At 34.8% G+C, this 24,116-nt stretch overlaps 1 non-coding gene across 1 annotated transcript; it reads left to right on the top strand.

The window, feature by feature from the left end:
• The first annotated feature begins 23,143 nt into the window (after positions 1-23,143).
• LOC129402800 (U6 spliceosomal RNA) lies at positions 23,144-23,250 on the top strand. Its single transcript, XR_008628842.1, has one exon. It is a non-coding gene; the product is annotated as a U6 spliceosomal RNA (small nuclear RNA).
• The last annotated feature ends 866 nt before the right edge of the window (positions 23,251-24,116 follow it).

Raw genomic sequence — 24,116 nt, 5'->3', positions numbered from 1 at the left:
GAATTAATACATTTTTTTTCAATTTTTGGTATATTCCATTTTTAAAATAAATGTTAATAGTAGCCCAATTTTAAATAAAACACTTATGTTTTTGAAAACACTTTTTATATTCTTTGAAGAAACATTAATATTAGAATGTTCTGTGAAATTTAAGTTTATACAGCATTCTCAAGGGAATAATAAATAATATACCTTTATATTTGACATTTCAAATTTCTGGTTTTAATAGTATTAATAATCAAATGAAAGATGTAGTGATTAGGAAAACAAATTTTGTTACCAGAAAAATGACATTGGTAGTTAGAAATTGACACTGATGATGTGATTGGTGTTGAAAAACTGTAAGTCTGAAACTTAGCAATGAATAATTTTGGAAATCACATTGCCTTAATTTTTATACAATAATAGCAAAAAATAAAATAAAATCTAAAAATTCCAATCATCAATTACAACTCTATGTGTATGCAAAATAAATATTCTAGTATTTACTTTGGTGTATACTGGTAGCTGTTTAGAATTCTTTCAGTGACCCAATTAATAGTAGGTGCTGTCATAAATGTTAAGATATGCACTTGTAAGACTGCAGCACTAGTACAGGGGGTAAGGCACTTGTCTTGTTTGTTGAGCACCTGAGTTAAATTCCTGGCACCCCAGTTCAGTCTCCCTGAGCATAGTTAGGAATTATCCCTAATCACAGCCAGAATGTGAACAAAAACAGAGCAAAATAAAATAATAGCCACAAATAAAGGCATACTTTTACAACATTCAGTTAGTTAGGTATTCTGCAGAACATCTGTGTGTTTTGCTAGTTAGAGTCTCAATCAGTCAATACTTAAACTAGGAGGATTTTCTTCCTTTTCTTTTTCTTTTTAAATTAAATCACTGTGTGATAAATAGTTGCAAGGTTGCCCATGACTGGGTTTTAGTCATGTGGTGTTCCAATACCTGTCTTTCACCACAGTATATTTCCCACCACGAATGTTCCCAATTTCCCTCCTTATGCCCCCTCCCCCCAGTCTGCTTCTACAGCCTACACTTTTCTTTTCTACTCTCTCTCTCTCTCTCTCTCTCTCTCTCTCTCTCTCTCTCTCTCTCTCTCTCTCTCTCTCTCTCTCTCTCTCTCCTTTTGGGCACTGTGGTTTGTGATACAGGCACCATAAGGTTATCATGTATATCCCTTTACATACTTCCAGTGCTCAATTCTAGTCCAGACTGATCATTTTCAATAGTCGTCATCATAGTGGTTTCTTCTCTGTCTTAACTACGCTCCCCTACCTCCCCCAAATTGGGACAAGCTTCCAACCATGCGCCAGTCTTCCTGGCCCTCATTTCTATTGTCCTTGAAAAATAGTCTCATACTGTGTTTTTATCTCCCACAAATGAGTGCAGTCATTCTATGTCTGTCCCTCTCCTCTGACTCATTTTACTCAAAATGGTATTCTCCAGACTTTATTCCTCCTGGTGACTATAGAGTATTCCATTGCATAGATGTTTCTTGTATCCATAGTTTCTTGTTTTATTGTACCTATAGTTTCTTCCTTGTGTCATCTGTTCTTGGTCATAGTGGTTGTTTCCAGATTCTGGCTTGTTGGGGCTGGACTGAGCTATCAAGGTGAGCCCATGTAGACTGTACCGTACTATGGACAGGGACATAGAGACCCATGAAAATGGGCGAGATTTCTCATGTGTCCTAACTGGTTTTGGATGAAGCTTCAAGCTGCCTTCAGAAAATAATTCCAGTATCTTAGTAAGGGGCAGTGTTCCTTTTCTCACAGAAGCCTGGCTGGTCTTTTTTGACATGCAGATCTCAGGTGTTTGCCATGCCTGATCTTTGATATTGTAAATTGCAGGCTTTAGCCCAGCCTAGTCTTTGGGATGTAGATTTCAGGTGCTGGCCCAGTTTGTATTTGAAGTGTAGATTTCAGGTGGCAGCCCAGCCTTGTCTTTGGGATGTAAGTACAAGTGCTTTTAACTCAAGAAAGGTTTTGGTTTTTTATCTTCTTTCAGGAGACCAAGATTACTGGCCTGCAGATGCAAGGAAATAATGCATATTCTACTGCCTCAATGTTCTTCCTGTAACTTCTTTTGATGCCTTTGGTGACATCACTGTATTGAGCCCTTTAGAGGTATCATGATCAATAAAAGGAGATCACAGGGCTCTCTACCTTTGTCAAGAGTCAGAGGGAACTTTGGCCCTCCATGAAATACATTTCTTCCTGAATTCCTTATCTCAGTGCCTCTACCACAGGAACGACCACAGGAACGTTCAAACATTCACGAAACACTGGCTATTGTGAGTAGTGCTGCAATGAACATAGAAATGCAGATAGCATTTCTGCTGTGTGTTTTTGGTCCCTTGGGGGGTATATTCTCAGAAGTTGTATTGGTGGGTCATATGAAAGCTCAATTTCTAGCTTTTGAGGAATGTCCATATTGTTTTCCAAAATGGCTGAACTAGTTGGTATTCCCACTAATAATGAATGAGAGATCCTTTCTACCTGAAGCCTCAAGAAGAAATGAACACATACATAAGCTTTCTAATAAAGAATCCAGATTGAAGATAATTTTTCTTTTAAAAGACTGAAATTTCTTTGACTGTCATAGATATTTCCACCCATGGGAAAACATCAAATGGAAAAATCATCAAACTCACATACTATGGTTAAATTCACCTTCCAACCCAACTTTTATTACAAAATTTAATTTTGAATCCAAAATATGTAAAATGACTTTGCAGAAAGTTTAAAGGAAAAATTAAGAACTTATCTATGACATTAAATTAGATACCCTAATTCATATATTTTCTAAATCAGTTGGGCCAAGTGTTTTACAGAGTTTTTTCAATCTGATGTGTCAATCCCACCCCATATTTTATTAAGAAGAAAATAGTGTTCCTTCCTTGAGTACATTTTTACGGGGTAGAGGGTTGTTTTGTAGATCTGATTCTTAAACGTTCTTGATGTTGCACTAATCAGAAGTCATTAGAAAAATCAAGAATGATAGAATTTTCTAACTGGCCTGAAAGTATAATCTGAAGTATGGAAGCAAATGATCTATATTTCCCATACTTCTTAGGGAGGCATGTTGAGCTTACTTAAATATTAATTATTGCTATATTCAAATCTAAACAAGTTGATAAAATTAATGAAATAAAATCTAATTATTAAAATTTCCTACTGCATATTGATTTTTCCTATGTTCTTTATTTTCTAAGGGGAATATATAATCAGTTAATCTATAAGGAGGATTTCTCAACCAAAGAAAATTGAGTGATTTGTTTTTTCTTATATGATTTTATCACCACAGTTAAATTAGCTCACATTTATAAATGTCCAAATCAAATTATACTTAAGTCCCTTATTTTATATAAGAACACACTAATTGAAATTATAATTTTCTAGTGAAATTTAACACTTAGAAAGGAATGGACCTCATTCCATCCCTATCACATGGGAGACAATACATTATGAATAATTGTAAGGTCTATTCATTGGTGAGAATTTGAGCATTTTAAAGTAAATGTAGTATCAAAACTAAATTTTCATCATAAATAAATAAAATATATATTGATCAATTGATTTAATATTTATCTAAAGCCATGTGACCCTATATTTAGGTCATATATACATAACTACTAGTTTTAATAGCAAACCAATTCTTGTTCTGTATCCTAATTACTCAATGAATTTCTTCTTTTCTCCTTTCATTCTTAAAAGAATAAAACTGGAAAGAAAATTCATTTTTCACATTTTTTCTTTAATTATCTGCTAGAAAAACAACCATTAGTTAAATTCTTTGAACTACTACATTGAACTATAATTTATAGTTAGAATCCTCAAACCCCTTCCTCTACATGTTGATGAGAAGAGACCCACTTAGAACTCAACCAAATGACTTACTCCTCCTTAGAATGATATTGATTAACTCACACAGTATAGTGTTCTTTTAATGCTGTAAGTTCCACAGAGATCACCTCTTCTCACCAGGCTGAAGCAGCATTTTGAGACTGGGTGGGTGTGAACATTGATTTTTTTTGAAACTGGCAGCTGAGGTCAGCTTTTAATTTTCTTACTTTGATCTTTTATTATTAGAATATAATCCAAACTCCTGTGGGGTTCAGGTCGGTAGGAAGGTTTTAAGAGCCAAGTTGCACTGAAAGTGCAAAGCCCTGGGTTATTTTATCTGAGAGCTTGTGGTTGATAGAGTTTAAATTTAAAACAAGTTCACAGAAGTGCATTTGGGTTCTTGTTTCTTCAGTTTACGAGGAGAGAGTTTTTATTCATTGAGTAATGTCAGGACACTGATCCAGCTACATTTTGTTAGAGGTGTAATGGAAAAAGTAAGGTGAGAGTCGGGGAGAGCTACACAACTGAATTTCCAGGAGACTTCTCCAATTAGAGATGTATTAAGGACACATTAGGACCTACTTGGAATTCAAAGATAAGGAAGAAATCAAAAGAAGAATTTTTTTTGGAATAGTTTTATTTATTTATTTATTTATTTTTGGAATAGCGTATCCCAGATATGGCAAGAGATATATACATACCTCTTGGAGAGCCTAGCAAGCTACCGAGAGTATCTTGCCCTCACGGCGGAGACTGGCAAGCTACCCGTGATGCATTCGGTATGCCAAAAAGAGTAATGATAGGTCTCATTCCCTTGACCCTGAAAGAGCCTCCAATAGTTGGGAAAGATGAATAATGAGAGGTGGCTAAAATCTCAGGGCTGAGTGTAACAGAGGTGTTACTGTTGTCCTCTCAAGTAAATCCATAAACAATGGGATGACAGTGATACAGTGATTCATTTATTTAATGTATTTATTTTTTTGCATTTTGGGTCACACCTGGTGATGCACAGGGGTTACTCCTGGCTCATGCACTCAGGAATCACACCTGGCGGTGCTCAGGGGACCATATGGGATGCTGGGAATGGAACCCACGCCAGCCGAATGGAAGGCAAACGCCCTACCCACTCTGTCCTATCGATCCAGTCCCAAAAGAAGATTTTCAAATTATCAAAGTTACTTAAAATTAAAATGAATAAGAATTTCTCCCAAGAAATTTTTATGCCACTTCATGCACTTTACAAGATAGCTTCAAAGATGGTCTCAATGTTCACATATTACCAAAGAAAGAAAGGATGAAGTGTATAAAGATAAATGTCGAGATCACCTCAGACTAGCTTATTTCGCTCTTTACTTCACTCTTTAAGTAACTTCCATCTCTTTATTATTTAACAGACCACAATTGTTGGGCAAATAAAGCCCAAATGCAAAATAAAACCAGTCCTCTCTGGAGAGTATACGGGAGCACCCAAGAAGTCAGTTATTACATAATGGGACTGGGGCAGTGGGCGGGGGAGCTTTATAAAAAACAGAGCTTATGAAACGCACAAGACAGCCACAAGATGAGATGTTGCCTCACCCTAAGACAAACCTTCAAAGTCATGTTGGGGACTTTAAGTATGTGCTGTTAGGCATGTAGCGCTGACGGAATCAACATCACGTGGTCGATTATATCCTCGGAAAGTTTGGGGAGAGCACATATTGTAAAGGAGTTATAGTGATCTTTTATTTTTTTTTTCTGAATGAAAGTCGTGTGAGGGAACATACAGTTGAAAGCCACTATATGTTTTAAGACTAAATACTTTATGTGGACATTTATATCTAAAATATCATTAGGCCCAATTGTTTTGACATTTTTGAAATTTGGTGATAACATGTTGATTAGAGGATAAAGCTCCTAATACTATCTTAGAATCGTCATTATGAATATCACTTACCAATAATTGCATGATAACATAGATATAGTAAGGAACTAGAGCCAAACCTGTGTTGAATTCAGGTTCATTAAAAAATAATAAACCAGAATCATCAGGCTGGTAGGTAGTACAGGGACAGGGGTGCATGCCTTACTTGTGCCTGACTGAAGTTTCATCCCTAGTGTCATGTAGCTTGCTGAGCAACATAAGATATAACTTTGGAATTCCTCCTGAGCCCTGCCAGGGTGAACCTTATAGTCCGTGGCACTGCCAGACAGTGGTACTGCATCTTGTAGACCTATCTCTGAATTGATGACTGCACTGAATCTTCTCGAGTGACGCCTGAGTCTCCTGAACATCACTTTTGATATCCCCCCTCAATAAAAGGCAATCAGCATATCTTTGTATTTTGCAGCTCTCATATTTATGTTATCAATTAATGGAACATTGATACATGTGGATACACGTTTGCATCTAAAGTCACAAACTCTGCCATATCCAACTGTAAATACTATTTGGTTCTAAAGTACTTCATGATTCAATATAAATAGTTGTATTGGTCATATGGGTGGATTGCTGTAACATATAATCCTATAATCCTAATTTTTTTATTTTATTGATGAATGTTCTTGGTCAAAAGTACTTCATGATTCAATATAAAAAGTTGCATTGGTCATATGGGTGGATTGCTGTAACATATAATCCTAATGTTTTTTATTTTATTGATGAATATTCTTGGTCAGACAACTCTTCTGCACTCCTCTCCTAATTAGGTAACTTATTTATGGCAACTTGGTTCTTTCTATTCTTCCACTAAAACTAAAGGGACAAAGAGGAAAATTTTCTGATAGTTGGGGGACGAGGAATTCACAATGGCACTCCTATCCATGTTCCAATGCCTAGAACTTGCTACTGACTTATCTAATAGATTAGAAATTAATAAAGTGTACTCTTTCCACACATAAGGAGAAAATGAAAAAAAGTTCAATAACAGAACATTTTTTCATGGAAATCCATTAATATGACTATATATACTATATATTTATAGGTAGCTTTTAATAAAAGTAAAAAGGTCATTATCAACAACATATGTTTCCTGAGAAAACATCTTCATGTGCTTACTATATCCATATAATATTAAAGTACAACTAGAATTTATGATTTTAAGATTCTTTTCTGAGATTCTAATCTCAGATTTTAACAAAATAGAGCTGTTCAAATTACTAAGAATAAATAGTTACACAAGCCTTCATTCAGTGTTTGGTAGAGTGCACAGGAAAATGATATTTTCTAAATAAATTTCAATCTACACCTAATCTTGAGAATAGGACCAGTATACCAGAACTCAGGTGTTTTCATAAAACTAATATCATCTCATTTTGTTTTACTGAAATTGAAAAAATACAGCTGCATAGAAAATCTCTTTCCTTTTCTTCTCAGCGATAACAAATTTGACTGAACATAACATTCAAGCTGTTTAGTGGTGATTTCTTTCCCTGCCATGGTGAATAAAGTACATTTCATTGTGATCTGAGTAAAATTTCATGGGGTGAAGCTTATTATACAATAAACACACACACTAAAATTCTTGTTTTTTTAAAGTTTTTGCAGGTACTCTGTCTTAGATGGTTTATAAAATTACAGTAAGAACAGTTATTATTGTTTTACATTTTGTCTTAAAGTTGATACTGTAGAACTGATACTGTAGGCATCATATATGGTTGATACAAAATATGTTTTTTATTAGTTTATGTTAGATAAACTTTATTATTTCAACATCAAAAGTAGAGAGAGAGGACACTATGTTTACCATATTTTCTATGACTATGGTAAACAATACCATATTATAATATGGTATTTTCACATACGATATACTAAAATATTCTCACGGATCTTAGCAACTGCAATGCTAATATCATAATGAATAATGCTTTCCTTAGAAACACTGTGAGATGATGTGCATTATCTCAATTCTCACCTTACCATTGATTTTTCATTGATTGATACTTCAGTTAATTATCACTATGATGATTAAAATTGGCATGTATTTATTTCATCACTTCCTTTGCACATTTTGTTGTTGCTTTGGGAGCCACACCATACCATTTTCAGATCCTATGTCTGCTGTCTCTGTGCTCAAGGATCACTCCTGACATGACTTGGAGGACAATATGAGTTGCCAGGGATCAAACCCAGGTCGACTATGTGCATGACAGGTACCCTACCCACAGTACTATCTCTCTGCACGCCCCCTCCTTTGTACTTTTATTTTTTTAGTTTTTGGGTCACACCCCGTGATGCACAGGGGTTACTCTTGGCTCTTGCACTCAGGAATTACTCCTGGTGGTGCTTGGAGGACCATATGGGATGCTGGGATTCAAACCGGGTCAGCCGCATGCAAGGCACACGACTACCTGCTATGCTATTGCTCCAGCCCCAGCACTTTTTATCATTCTGTTTTGAAGAGAAATTCCTCTGCATTTATAATTACTTTGCATATGACATCAACCAATGAAAGTGTTGGGCTTCTTACTTTATAGTTAAATATTTTCCTTGCTTTCATTTTTTTTTTTTTTGCATATAGGGTTGCAACCCCAAGTGATTTTGGGAAGTTGGTGTCCATTACCCAGGTCTACATTGGAAGATCACTTCGAGCAGTATTAGGCGACCATGTAGTGTCATGGATGGAAGCTGAGACTCCTGCAATTGAAGCATGCATTCAGCCTAAATAACTATCTCCCTGTATCCGACAGCTTACTGTATTTTTTTTTTGAAACATGATATTATGAACTTTACTACAGCTTGAATAGAATTGGAGAGTATCTTAGGGAAACGATTAAGAAGGAGAAAAAAGATAAATATTAATTAATTCTCAAATGTGGAATATAATAAAGCAAAGTAAATGATTTGATTACCCTTCAATGGAAGGAAACCCTGAGATATGGCCAACAGAGCTGCAAACTAATGCTACGTAGGGAAAGAGAGGGCAAATGCATTTTGGGCCAGGACTGAAAGGTTATTAACATTCTGTGGAGGTGGGAAGGTTAAGAAGTAGCAATGTAAACACAAGTAGCAATATGAAAACCATTTTAATAAAATAATAATAAAGTTAAATATGTTATTGCTTTTTATAATCTTAGGCTGATTTTCTTCCAAACTAAATTGAGTCATAAGAATGAAAATTCAATCAATAAAATAATTTTAACTTCCTAAGCCAAATTACTTTATATTACCTTGCAAGATATGCTAGTGAAATGCATTAACTAGATCTTAGAAATCTGTGAAGACTCATTAAATAATATACATGTAAATATATTTTCTTGATGCAGATCATAATTCTACTTATAGTCCACCTACACTACTTCATTATTTCATATAATTTTATGTCTGTGATTATTTTTTTTTAAATTAGCTATAGAACCAACATGGGTCTATACTTCAATGAATCATGAGTTGATTAGCAGCAAATGATTACACCGTAAAGCCTGAATATCTATAAAATGAGGCTTCAAATATAACTACAGAGACAACTAAAATTAACCAATTACAAAAACTTTTAAGTTCTTTATTTTGCCACGTCATTTATTTTGACCTTTAAATTTATTGCATCCAAAAAGAGATATTTTAAATATTAAAATACATCCAAACTAAAATGTAATGCCCATCATCTTTGAATCATAGCAACTTAAGAGAATATTTTAGTTAAAAATGAACTTTCCATTAAGAATATAGGGAAAATTTAGAAAGTTAACTCTAAATTGTAGAACATCACAATTCTAAAGTGGGCAGTAAATTATCATATTGCAAAGTGGTTTATAGTAAAAATCATGAATATTAGAAAACTATTTCAGTGTGACTCATTTATCATTATAATTAAATATATTAGAATGCTGGCATTAAAAAAACTTTTATCTTTGGATAAAATCTTCAAAAAATTAAAAAAAAACTTGTACCTTGTACCACTGTGAATGCAGGTATTGACAATCAACTGGCTGTGTGCATATCACATAATTTCAGAGAAAACAATGAGCAATTTAAAGGTAGTAACGACAACTTTCTGCAAACTGCAATATTTGAATTAGAAATAAACTTAGGTAATAAATCTGAATTTGCCTGAAAGTAGTTTTGTATTAGAGCAATTTCATTTTTACCTCATTCCAAAATTTAGTTTTGAAATTAACTTAGTAGGCACTAAAATAAACTCAATAATAGTGAAATCTGCAGTGGTAAATGTGCACTTAACTAAAATTCATAAACTTACATTGGATTCTTTCATTCCACATGTAAAGATATCAATTATATGCTCCACACATGGAATAAAATGTGAAAAAAAATTCTTCACTGCTAAAAGTATGAAAGCAACTATTCCAAGATCTTAAGATGAATTCTTTTTGTATTATACTTTTTAGATGTTTTCTATTCAAAACTACATCAGGAAAAGTTTCCACCTCTAAGAAACAGGATATTTTTTACATATCATATCGTTATGTTAAAATGTTAGTCTTCCATAATATGTAACTTATGAATAATACCAATTGATGATAAATTCAAAGGGAATTTTACACATATACATGTGTGTACTGACATACACATGGATCACAGACACATTGTACCAGTGTCTTAACTCTCAACATTTTACAGTGTATACAATAGTTTACTGAACATGCAAAATTAATATATTCGTGTATTATTTATTTTAATTATTTTAATTAAATTATTTTCCCATAAAAGTAAACCAAAATTGCTGTTAGAAAATTTTTGGCTTTTCAATACACGATCTTCTTTTTTGCATATTCCATTTAATGAATGGGAAATTCAAGCCTCCATATCCAAATTTGTGTGTGTGTACTTAATAACTCTAATTAAACTTACAGCTATTAAACTTGCACATATATTAAAACTACCTCCTTTAATATAACCAATAGTTTTTCACTTCAGGTCTGAGCAATTTTAATAGCATTTAACAAAACATGCTGTTTCCTACAATATTTCACATAATCGGTGTTTATGTGTTCCTCTCGACTTGCATTAACTGGTATTTTTTTTGAACAACTACCATAATTGCTTCCTCAAATTTTTCCTTACCTTCAATAATATCTGTTCTGCAGTGATTATAACTCAACTAATCCTTAAAACTTTACCTTGAATTTTAATGCCTTAGAGTAGTTTTATTTTCTTAAGAATCTTGAACGAAGGAAAATTAGTTTGTACAAAGAAAAATTCTAAGTAATTAGAATTAAAGTGAGTCATTTAAAAAAGTTATTTGAGTACCAGGGAATTAGTTCTGGGGGTAAGCTACTTTCCTTGCATATACCCAACCTCATTTAAAATCCCTGGCATAGCATATGCTCCCACTGAGCACTGTCAGGGGGTCAAATCTGAGCACAAAGCCAAGACTAGTCCAGTGGCTAAGCCTCCCAAATAAACAGAAACAGTTATTTGACTAACATACATAAAAAAGTAGAAAGAACCATAACAACAATACTGCCAAATAATTTCATAAAATATTTTAATTAGATATTAAGAATTTGACTTGATTTTATTGAGTATAAAATATCTCCATTAAATATTGAATATACTTTGATAATAAAATTTTACTTACTGCTGTTCAGTGTGAGATTTTTATATATCTTATTATAGATTATATGTCACAGATATAAGCAGAGTCACATGTATTTGTATATTCATATACATATTGACCGATATATACATATATACATAAGCGTGTATGTATATATGCACATATATGTGTGTATGTATGTTTATACATATATATGTATCTACATGTTTATATTTGAGCAAGAGTATCTTGCATTTTATTATGTTTTTCACTTAATTTGCTTAAAGATATCTCTAGCTATTTACCATCCTATATATTTATCTATCTATGGTGCTGATTTTCTATTCTAAGATAGAAAAATATAAGTAGAGAGCTGATCAGTGGCTCAGTTGGCAAAATTACCTGGATTCAAAAACTTTGGATTTTTCATCAAAGTTCCTTTTGTAGTAGTTTCCTTCTCATTTAAAACTTCTAAAGTTAGTGGGAATGTTCTGAGTTAAACTGAATTTTTTTTTACATGTCTTAAATCTTTATCTCTGCTATTGTACCCTCATAAAAATGATAACTTAAGAAAGGATTTTACAAATTTAAGTTTAGCTACAAAAGAAGTTCGTATGCGAACCAAATGACTATCTTCTGAGAAAAGCATATGAAGAATATTCTTTTTATATGCTAAGAAGCTTAGGATTCAATTTACAAAGTAAATCAGAGAAGTAAATCTTAGTGAAGATTACCTTTGTTTCGTTCAAATGTGCCCTTGAAACAATGGAATTATGAAGTGTTTTATTTGTTTTTAGTTTTAACCATATCCAGTTGATTCCCATCTGATATGGGTTTCAAATTCTTTTTTTTATCTTTACTACACAAATAAACCAGTGATGTGAATAGAACTCAATCATTGGAAGGAAATATTTTTACAGCTCCCTGCCTTTCAGTAATTAACACTCACTTCATAGTCTACAAAATACTGGGTTCACACATGTACATGTTTATAAACTATTGCTGAGTTGAATAACAAATATGATACTTCTAACATATTATATCCTAGATAAGCATATTTTATATTAATTCACATGATGCAGAAAGCTGAGAATGTATCCTTCTAACACATTCTTCCAGTAAAACTAAATTTAGGACAATATATTTATATCAAGAATGAAACATAATAGTAAACAAAATATATGAATAGAGGAAAATAATTTGATGTAAGGAAATTTTTAAAAATATTCTTCTATTTTATTCTACATTATAGCATCAATTTAAGGATATTATAGATAAGATTATGGGCAGGGGATCTATTTTATTGGCCAATTCTGAAGAGTAACAGACTTCTAAGATTATAAGAATTTCTTATGTAAAAAGGAATCAATGTATAATGAAAAAGCTGTTCTTTGGTGAACTTAATGTAATATTTGCAACATGTTATTTTTCTTTTTTGTTAGATAAGGTAACATATTTACTATGCTGTGTCTTAGAGATGCAATTTCATAACTCATTTCAAGTATTTTATCACAAACAACCACTACCAGAGGATCAAATTACAATAAACATAGTCTATAGGCTACCATTTATACTTTGATACTCTCTGGTAACCTCAGTTCTGCAGACAGATTCCCAGGAAATGTTATTGTTTGTTTATTTGTATTATTTTGATTTATTATTTTATAGGGCTGTAGCAATAGCACAGTAGGTAGAGTGTTTGCCTTGCACTCGGCCAATCCGGATTCGATTCTTCCGTCTCTCTCAAAGAGCTTGGCAAGCTACCAAGAGTATCCCGCCTGCACGGCAGAGCCTGGCAAGGTACCAGTGACATATTCGATATGGCAAAAACAAGTCTAGCAATGGAGATGTTCCTGGTGCCCGCTCGAGCAAATCGATGAACAACAGAATGACAGTGCTACTAATATTGCTGCAGGTATTTTATACTCTACATATGAATAAGCTCAACTGGTCTTTTTCTTGCTCCGTATGATTTATTTTATTTAGTCTGAACTTCTATTGTCTGATTCATATCAATGAGAAAGAAAAGATCTCATCTTTCCTTACAAATAAACAATATTCATATAAGGTCTTTTAAAAATTCACTCTTCTGTCTTTGATCTTTGGGTTGTTTCCTAGGTTGTCACTCCTAGAAATAGTTTAGCAATGAGCATAGATGGTCGTATCTCTCAAATTTAGTGTTTTTTGTTTGCATAGATACTTAGGGGAAGAATTGTTTCATTTGGTAGATCTATTTAATCTTTTTAATTCAATAGATTTTCAATACTTTGATTAAAAAATTATAGGTGGTGCCATGACTTACAGCAGTTGATAACAAATTTGTATGTATACGATATTTCAACAGCACATCCTTCTACCATGTTTTCAACTCTCCACCATTGTCCATGCCCCAGTTGCATGGTAAGCACAGTTAAACTATTCTGAGTCATTTCATTTTTTACAGCAGTATAGTATTCCATTGTGTATTGTCCTCATAGCAGTTTAGTACTATATTTTGTATATGTGTCACAGCTTCATGATTCACAGATATATTTGTTGAACATCTGATAGATTCCAAAGCTTAGCTAGTACACCGCATAATGCAATAAACAGTGGTGTGGATGTCTTTTTTGAATGAATGTTTGTAAAAAACTAAAGCACGCCGAGGGGAGCGTGCACTCGCGGGCTCTCTAGGTGGCTCTGTCTCACCGGCCGCGTCCGGTGCCCCAGAACCGCTGTGTGTGCTGTCAGTCGAGGGCAGGCGACGGAAGGAAGAAGGAAGAAGGCCAAACTGGTTGCTCGATCCGTTTATTTCATTTTCTCCCTCCGCTTCTCTCCCGCTCTCCTGGGTCTCTCCCCGAGGATCTGCCCCGTGGATCTGGCTCGTGGATCTGGCTCGTGGATCTGGCCCCCCAACCCACTCTCACAGCCTAGTTAAATCTCCACAGCATCAGGGGGTTGGGGCCTACCCGTAGGTGTGGTCACCATCAATAGGGTAAGGTCCTTTCCCTTAGGGGATGCTTCTCCTAGGACTTAATTCTCTTTCAGCAGGAGGATCCACCCAAGGGTGGAGTCCCATGAACGTGTTTCTCTTCTCCTCAGTCAGCAAACATATAAGAATTCATAATATTAATTATTTTGTATGGACACAATAAGAGATGCATTAAAGCTTATAGAATTGCTCTCCTGGGGCCATCTCAATCTCAGACTACAGTGCTCAGGCCAGATCAGTCTTTCCTATCCCTGCAGGGTCCCAGTCTCATAATTACTATTGGATCATGACAGCATTTGTCTATGATCAAGCTCTTAACTTATAGTTAAGAATTAGGCACTTTGGCCAGGCCCATCTCGATGCCAGAGTAGCACATAACTCACCGCTTGCCCTGGATCCTTCCTGTCCCACGTCGGGGACCCTACTTTGGGGTGCTAGGAGCTGAGGGCAACTGAGGCTTAAGTGGAGAAAGCAGAGGCCCGGGAGGGAATAATATTTGAGGCCAATTAATTCCCAAGTTATAAAAACATAATATTGTCTTCTTGTGTCTATACAAAACAGTCATAGCTTTAAAGTAAATTATTCAAAAGGCACAAGAAGAAGAGAAAGGCAATATTAACTTATATAATATAAATTCAGTATCCTAGGAAGGTCTGACCTTGTAAATTAGCAGAGTCGGATTAAGGGAAAGCCAGAGGATTAACTCTTTTGGGGAAGAGAGCATGGAGAAGTGATTATAGCTAAACAAAGGGATGGGAGAGATTCGGGAACACCTTGATGGGTGTGACTGGGGTAAGCCTAAACTCTGGGTAAAACCGGGACAAGCTACTTGTGGCAAGGAGGGAAAGGACAAAGTAATGTCATCCTACAAATGTTCTTCTGTCTTGGGGGTAGGTAGATATACAGAAGCGGAATGAGCTGGGTGGGAGGGTAGCTCAATTTTAAGTTTACTGATAATGCCTCATAGTGTTTTCCATAATGATTGAACCAGACTACATTACCACCAGCAATGGAGGAATCAAACTCCAGATGGTCAAGTGCGACGCCCTACCCGCTGTGCTATAGCTCCAGTCCAAAACTGGTAACAATGTGCAAAAATTAAAATCAGATTCGTGTCTTATGCCTTACAAAAAATCAATTCACAGTGGAACAAAGATCTTCAGTTCAGGCCAGAATCTATAAAATACATCGAACGCTCCAAGATGTGGACCTCAAAAACTTCTTGTATGATACCATGCTACAGGCAAAGAAGATAGAAGCAAAAATAAACAAATGGGACTACATTAAATTAAAGAGTTTCTGCACAGCAAAAGAAGTATGGGCTAAAGCCAGAAGACGCTAACTGAATGGAAGAAAATATTTGTGGTCAACACATTAGATAAAGGGTTGATATCTAGCATCTGTAAAATACAAAGATCAGAAACAAAAAATATCCAAAAACTCCATCAAAACCTGGGGAAAGTAAATGAACAGGGACTTCTCTGAGAAAGATCAACAAGCATATATGCCATGTCTTTTAACAGAGTCTTACAGTTTTTGTTACATAAATATTTTACATCTTTCATTTGATATATTTCCAGTTGCATTTCTTTTTTCTCTTTCCTTTTTATGTAGTTTTATTTATTTTACCAATAGTATTGGTGAATATACTTTTTAAATAAAAGTGAAAGTGATTGATTTTTGTTTTATATTAATTTTTTGCCTTCCACAAGTTGATTTCTGATTAAGTATGCCTGAAACTTCAGCATTAACTTTTAAAAAATATTAAAGTAGAAACTTAAACAAAACATTGTAATGTTACTTTAATAAAATATTTTTAGTGGTTTGGGGCCGGAGCGATAGCACAGCAGGTAGGGCATTCGCCTTGCACGCGGCTGACCTGGGTTCCATCCCCGGCATCCCATATGGTCCCCCAAGAACCGCCAGGAGTAATTCCTGAGTGCAAAGCCAGGAGTAACCCCTGAGCATCGCTGGGTGTGACCCGAAAAGCAAAAAAAAAATATATACATATATATATTTTTAGTGGTTTTAAAATGTCAATAGGTGCAAATCTGTGTACATCAAAGGTATAAACATAAATGCTATTCTGTTACTTAAATTATTATAAAATTAATCATCAAATCATTTTTTTATTTTACAAAAAAATCTCAACAGGGGCTGGAGCAATAGCACAGTGGGTGGGGCGTTTGCCTTGCACGCAGCCGACCCGGGCACGATTCCCAGCATGCCATATGGTCCCCTGAGCATCACCAGAAGTGATTCCTGAATGCAGAGCCAGGAGTAACCCCTGTGCATCGCCAGGTGTGACCCAAAAAGAAAAAAAAATTCTCAACAGACAAGTTACAAAGACTAATGCTTCTTAAAGGATTGATGAATTATTGATAATTCTAAGTGCAATCCTCAAGAATATGAGTTTGCATTTTGCAAATTTTTTTTTGCCATTTAACAATGTGTCATTTTTATACAGATTTGTTTATTCATCCATGTTCAAGTTTGACATAATTTTTTGAACCGGAGTTTGAACATTCATCCTGATTATTTTTGTTACTATCTCTGACACTATATGGTGTTCTAGTACTGGTCAGGAGCAACACTTGAATGATATATCAGAAAAAAAAAGACAAAGAAAAATTAATTGTACCTCTAATTCCACCATAATCATAATGAAGGGTAATCAAAGTAAATAACTTTACATTTGTCCCTTAAATAGCACTTGGTCTATCAATGATTTTGTTTCTTATCCCCTATAACTTTTAAATTAGCTTTGCAAGTACATTGAGGAATCATATGTAATTACTATAATATTTATATTGATTTTAATTCTTTAAAATGTTCCATAGCTCACAGTTGACTTAAATTCTCTTTTTTTCCCTTTTTGGGTCACACCTGACAATGCACAGGGGTTACTCTTGGCTTTGCATTCAGCAATTACTCCTAGTGGTACTTGGAGGACCATACGGGATACTGGAAATCAAACCTGGGTTGGCCACGTGCAAGGCAAACTCCCTACCCACTGTACTATAGCTCCAGCCCCTTAAATTCTCTTTTAACATGTCTGAACTTCATAAAAATTTTTACTGAATAGTCTTTTAAAAATATTAAAGTAGAAACGAAAAAGATCTTTTAAAAATAATTATTCTAATTGTGTGTCTGATTATTATAAAAAATTTGGTCGGTACACTACTCAACATGTATCCAGTAGATAATTTCTCATTGTTTTCTCGTTGTGTTACTATGCATATTTTAATTATTTTTCATCTTTTAATCAAAGGCTAATCTGCTTAAAAATTGCAAAATTATTCAGTTTTCCTTCACATAATGTTAAATATGAATCTTTACATTTGGGAATCATGTGATCCTAGAAAAAACAACTTTTATGCATATTTCATTTGCACAAATTTAATATTATATTTTTATGTTTTTTATACTCGTCTAAACTCGTTTCTCCTCATAAAGATGAATGATTTGTTGAAATTAATTGCACTACACAAGTTTTCCTTTTTTATCTGCCTAAATGCATTTCTTTTTATTGTATTTCAATATTTCTCATTCCTTTATATAGTCAGAATAGCTATGCAGAGCATGTGTCTGAAATTTTTTATGCTTATAAATTTTTTGGTTACAAATTTGAATCCCTGGACAGGAAGGTAAGCCTAAAACCACAAGAGGCCTGGGTTTAATCCCCAGTATCAAATAGTTTCTTATCCTAAAGACATACTCAGAAGGGGCCTTACAAACTACAAGGTCTAGGCCCCAAAAAAAACAAAACAGAGGGATATTTTAATTCTTGTGACATACAGTAAATTTTGATTATGTAAAACTGTATACATTTTCCCTTTTTATACCTTATTAGTCTCATAGTCTCATTCTCTTTCTTTTTTGAAGATTGAATGAGTATTTTCATTTTGATCATTTTATTTTCTTTCTCTTCTACTAGTTTTATGATATTGTTATTTTATTATCAAAAAATGAGTCAAATTATTTTGTTATTACTGTAGCACTATAGCAATGTCCCATTTTTCATCGATTTGCTCAAGTTGGCACCAGTAATGTCTCCATTGTGAGACTTCTTGTTACTGTTTTTGGCATATCGAATACTCCACAGGTAACTTGCCAGGCTCTGCCATGCAGGAGGGAGACTCTCAGTAGATTGCTGGGCTCTCCAAGAAGGCTAGAGGAATTGAACCTGGGTCGGCCACGTTCGAGGCAAATGCCCTACTGGTTGTGCTATCGCTCCAGTCCTTGTTATTACTGGCAGATATAAAAAATTAGAAAATATACATTGAACATATAATGATCTAATTGTTCTTACAAATTAGATACCTGTTTTCTGTCACTAACTCCTGTGAGAGGCATTATTTGCCCACCCAGTACCAGCAGGCCTGGAAACAGTTTGTTGGAGTCCCAATTTGTCTTAGTTGGGCTGTAGCAATAGCACAGTGGGTCAGTGCTGGCTTTGCACGTGGAACACATGACTGATACTTGGTACCCGACTTTGTCCCCAGGCAGATATTCTTGAGGGCATAGATGGAGAAAACACAGTTTGACACCCTCCTTGAACCCCAAAATAAAGAACAACTTGTCCTAATCACTTGAGAAGTCAGCAGGATTTCAGTATCTCTTCCCCAAACTTATTTAACTGCAAATGCTGCAGATTTGCAACTGCAAATCTTCAATCTTCCTGCTGCCTGGGGCAGAAAGGATTTAGATTTCTCTCATTTTCTCTAAAATAGATATAGCCACAGTCCTCAGATCCTTGCAGATCAAAAACTTTCCAACATCTACTACTTTATAGTAAAACTTCCCGCAGATTTCTTCCATAATTTTTGATCTTCTTGCTAGGGTCTGGAGTCAACCACCCCTCCAGGACCAGAGAATGAGCTGATAAGATAATGCAAATCACTTAGTGAAGGTTTTTTGTTGCAGCTAACTGGGGTCCAAGTACCTGCCAGGGGCAGTGATTTTCAACAAGGACCCTGGAGCCCTAGATTCAGCAAGTTCTTATACTTTCATTTTAGCAAGTGTGCGTGACTCAGCAATTTTCTATTATCTATAGAGTACATTTATTTTTTGGGAGGGGGTGCGGGGGGGGGGAGCCTCATCCAGCCCACATCCTGACAGTTACATTCCGGAGACCTAATGTCATTCTGGGAACCTAATCTTTGATGACCATCTGGTTGAGGCCTAAGTCACTCAGAGGTCACAAAGCCTGTCATAGTAGTTCTTCGGCTAAGCGGGTCCTACCACTCTGATCCTACAGAAGTACTTTTATATATCTTCAATTTTAAATTGCAGATAAATAGAGCACGTGGAACAGGATTGTAAGCTGAGAAAAATAATTTAGCTTGAATGACCTGAACTTATTTCATTGATTGCTTTCAAATAACTTGCATTAGATTTGTATATTATAGTCATGATTTATTTATCAAGAGCACATGCTCAAGTAGAACTGGGTTAAATTTGACATGCACTACTTACTTTCTGTTGGACCTTGAACTTCCAGCCTATCTTTAAGTCCGAGTTCTTTATGCAAAATAGAGGTAAGTATCAACCTCATGGAGCTGTTAGGAGGAGTCAATGCAATTAGGTATTCAGACAGCACACACTGAGTGAGTCTGACATTAAGAAGAGTTCAAGAACGTATAGATACTGTCATTCCTCCTTTGTTTCCAACCTCACAAAATTGCATCTTACTTTCAGAATTGCATCTGAACTCTGACTTTACTACTGAGTTCATTGCTTTTCTTTCTTGCAATAAACACACATTTTCTTTTACATATGATGTTTCAAATATAGATGGTTTGGATGAAAATTTCATTATTTTGTTAGGGTCCGTGATTCAAGGAATGAGAGAGTCAAAAATGCAAGCAAAGAAGATCTCTGTTCATGCCAAGCACACGTACTGATCGTTCAGGGTCTCCTGCACAGAGAGTGACACTGGCTTCTCCCAAGAGTCCCCTTTTATCCCTTTACTTAACTCCGACCTTCATGCCTTGGACTGGCTCCCTCCCAGGACCCTAAGGTCATGTTTCTTCTTGATTGGCTTATCCCTCCCTTGCTGTCCTCACCTGCTAACTCGGTTTACCCAATTTAACTTTCTTTCCACTTTTTAGGCTATAGTCTGCCACTTTTTGTATGGTCCTGTGCCTTTACTTATTCTTCTGTTTTCCCAGAACTTATGCTAGTGACTGTATTAGTTAGATTAATATAAACCCGTATATCCTGTCCAATATGCCTGCTTAGCATTAAGTCATTACAATGTGGGGCTAATATGGAGTACCAAAAGATAGTTTTTTGCAGCCTTTCAGTTTCCCTAATTTTTCCATTTTTTGTACTTTTAATAGCTTTTGTTATAAGAGAAGATTTAGTCTCATAGATAGTTTGGTGGAAGTTATAGAAACTTTCCATATCCTTTCTGCATCCACAGAACAATTCCACTTCCACTATATTCATTACCTGTTAGAACGGGGCATTTGCAACAACTGATGAATCTATATTTGCAAATCATTCTCACTTAAAGTTCAAATGTTTCATTAAAGTTCACAGCTGATGTCTATTTAAATTGTTTTTCAATTGTTACAGGAATATTATATAGAATAAATATGTATATAGAACTTGTTTACTTTTTACCAATTCATTTAGAAGTTAAAAACATAAATTGAGTAAAAAATTCATCTCTAAGGTTCATAGTAATCTTATTACAGGATAGGCTAGAAAACCAACTTTTACATTGATTGGTTTTAAAAAGAAATACTTAAGATATTGATATACTTGCATATTACTTGTTTTAGATTTGCATTGCAAATAATCCAAAAATATTGCCTTAATCTCTTGTCATAGTGAATTTTTCAAAGCATAAAAGATTTATGCATCGGGTACATGTATTTATACATTTTTAATACATGAATGCATATAGTATTGGAAAGAAGCAAATTGGAATCTGAGAAGAAAATATAGAGGGGGGGCAGGTTCATGTTCCACAAAAATTCTATTTGTGTCCCTATAGTATTTCTAACCAACCATAAGACCGTGTGGTAGTGGAAAAAGAGGACTATACTATTCTTGATAAAAATATCTCAATTTAAAAACCTGGATACAGGTAGAACTAGCAGTTGAGGATCTTGTTCAATTGCTGTCAAATGCTGCTGACTCTTATGAGCCCTGGGCCATAGAAGTTTCTTAATTTCTGCTGGGGGCAGGCCTGGACAACCTCAAGTACCATCAGGGGTAGTCCCCGAGGCACAGAGCTGGGGATAGGCATTAAGTGTCATCAGTTGGTATTGTCCAAATCGCACTTCCCCCATAAATTAATATAAAAATAAATAAAATTAAAATTAAAACAATAGAAAATAAATTCTATTTCATATATATATATGTTATGATAGGATTGTGCCTTCATGATGGAAGTGGCTTTAGAATAGTTGCAAGTGATCTCGACTCACAGAATTTTCTCCTAAGGCAAGCCCTAGGAAAAACACTAATAGAACTTCTAGGTTCTAATGATCACTTGTTGAGAAGTATGGTTTTGAATATATTCTTAGCAAGGTTTTTACTTACATTTTTTTATGCTGTTAAGTTTTGACTACGAACTATGGAAAAATACTAGAAGATGACATAGAGACCTTTAGAGATCAATGTAGATACCGTTTTAATTGTAAGAAAAGATTTTTAGGCTGATTTTTTTCTTTGAATCAGAATGTAAGTACAGAGCATAAAAGTATCATATTGAAATATTATATAAGAAATTTATTACTAAAGGAATATTATAATGCTTTCATAAAAATTGAATATTTTCTGGTTTTCAAAACACATCAATTTGCTAATTGCAGACTAGATTCTATAAGAAAAAGTTTTTTCTTTCTCTGACAAAAAGAGAAAAGGTAATTAGGAATTGCAATATTAATAGACATAGGCTCCTTGAACTTATGTCCTATGAGAAAATTGGAAAACATAAAAGTGACAAATAAATGCCTCGTATTGAATAGTCTTTCTGCCATAAATTGAACTTAATTTGACTCTTTCTGGATATACTAATCAAACGCTATTTGCCCTTCCACAGCAATTTTATCAAAAAGACATGTGAGATATTTGAAAAAAAAAGTCAACACCTTTTTTTACTATTTATTGTGTGATTAGCTCCAAGTCTAACACACAATAAACAATTAAATGAACACGATAATGAATAAGAAAATAGATGAAAAATACGTATCTGATACATCCATAATTTATAAGAGTATATAATTTCTCAAATTCTATTAGAGGTATTAAAAGACTTATTTTCTTTCAAACAGGCATGTTTGTACGAAGTTAATCACCTGCATATGCAATGTTATACAATCTACTATAAAAACTGCTTTTTTTTTTTCTCTTTTTGGGTCACACCTGGCCATGCACAAGGGTTACTCTGCGCTCAGGAATTACTCCTGGCAGTGCTCAGGGGCCCATATGGGATGCTGGGAATCTATCCGGGTTGGCAGCGTACAAGGCAAATGCCCTTCCCGATGTGCTATCGCTCCAGACCCTAAAAACTGCTTTTAATTCTGTTTGGGACCTTCAAAATGAAAGGCTGGGCGTAATGCTGAGTGTCCCAGAAGTCTTTCCCAGTGATACTTTGACTGCTGTGCTGAACGGAATGCTCAGCAACCACTTTGACCAAGTAGTGTTGGCATCCACCAGAAATACATCCCACTGGGATGTATTACATGAATTACATGTGTTACACGTATTACAAGAAATACATGGCACAGGGCGCCATGTGGCACTGAGGATGGGACTTGTGGCCTTAGTATATAAGACCTGAGTATTACTCCTTTGCACTACATCCTTCGCCCTACAAAACTAGTGTGTTGGTCGTGCTCGCTTTGGCAGCACATATACTAAAATTGGAATGATACAGAGAAGATTAGCTTGGCCCCTGCGCAAGTATGACACGCAAATTCGTGAAGCGTTCCATATTTTGTAACTGTACCCTCACGGTGATTCACTAATTAAAAATAAATAAATTTAAAAAAACAACCTAGCGTTGGTTGTAGAAAAAAAAGTACTAGTAGGGCACACTCATACCTCCCTCTTTAACTCAAGCATTTTGAAGGGTGTGCAGGGAAGAAATCGCATGGTTGCAAAAAATTGATTTTACTTTTAGTTTAAAATTTTCAAAATGCTACTAGGATGCAACACTTTTGCATTCATTTGACTCTTCCAATAGCACTGGTTTATATATTATTTCTTGTTTTATTTTTTTAAGCCATGTTGCCCCCTCTAAAAAAGAAAGTGTGAACTCAGTGGTACGGGGTAAAATACAATTTTACAGTTAATATTGCATAATTTAAATTTCTTAGAAAGCTGATTGATGGAGCAAAAATAAGGCAATATTTAGCCAGTTCAAATAGCATGTATAGAATTATGAGATTTTCATCATAGCCCCTGTAGTTATAGATCATTTAAGACTGTTATACCACTTAATTTTTTCAGAAAATTCTAGTCTTCCCTTGAAATGATTTTTAGAACTGCATATTGAAAATATGTTACATACCATATAGAGGTATTGTTTTTGAAGTGGGGCACACACAGTGGTGTTGAAGGCTTACTCCTGGCTCCACACTCAGGGAATCACTCCTTTGGTAGGGACCATGTCAGGTTTAGGGGAACAAACCCAGTTTGCTGCTAGCAAGGCAAATACTTTATTAACTAAACTACCCTTCTGACTCCCTTGGTTCTATAGTTTTCTCTATCACTATGACATATAGAAACGTTGCAACCTAAAGTTTTATAACTCTTGAATGAAGATATATGGTTGGAATGATTATGAGTTTGTTTAGAACATTT

Source organism: Sorex araneus, chromosome 2, assembly GCF_027595985.1.
Source record: "Sorex araneus isolate mSorAra2 chromosome 2, mSorAra2.pri, whole genome shotgun sequence".
Lineage (NCBI taxonomy): Eukaryota > Metazoa > Chordata > Mammalia > Eulipotyphla > Soricidae > Sorex > Sorex araneus.
The sequence above is the reverse complement of the archived record's forward strand: the minus strand, read 5'-3'. Positions and strand labels throughout refer to the sequence as shown.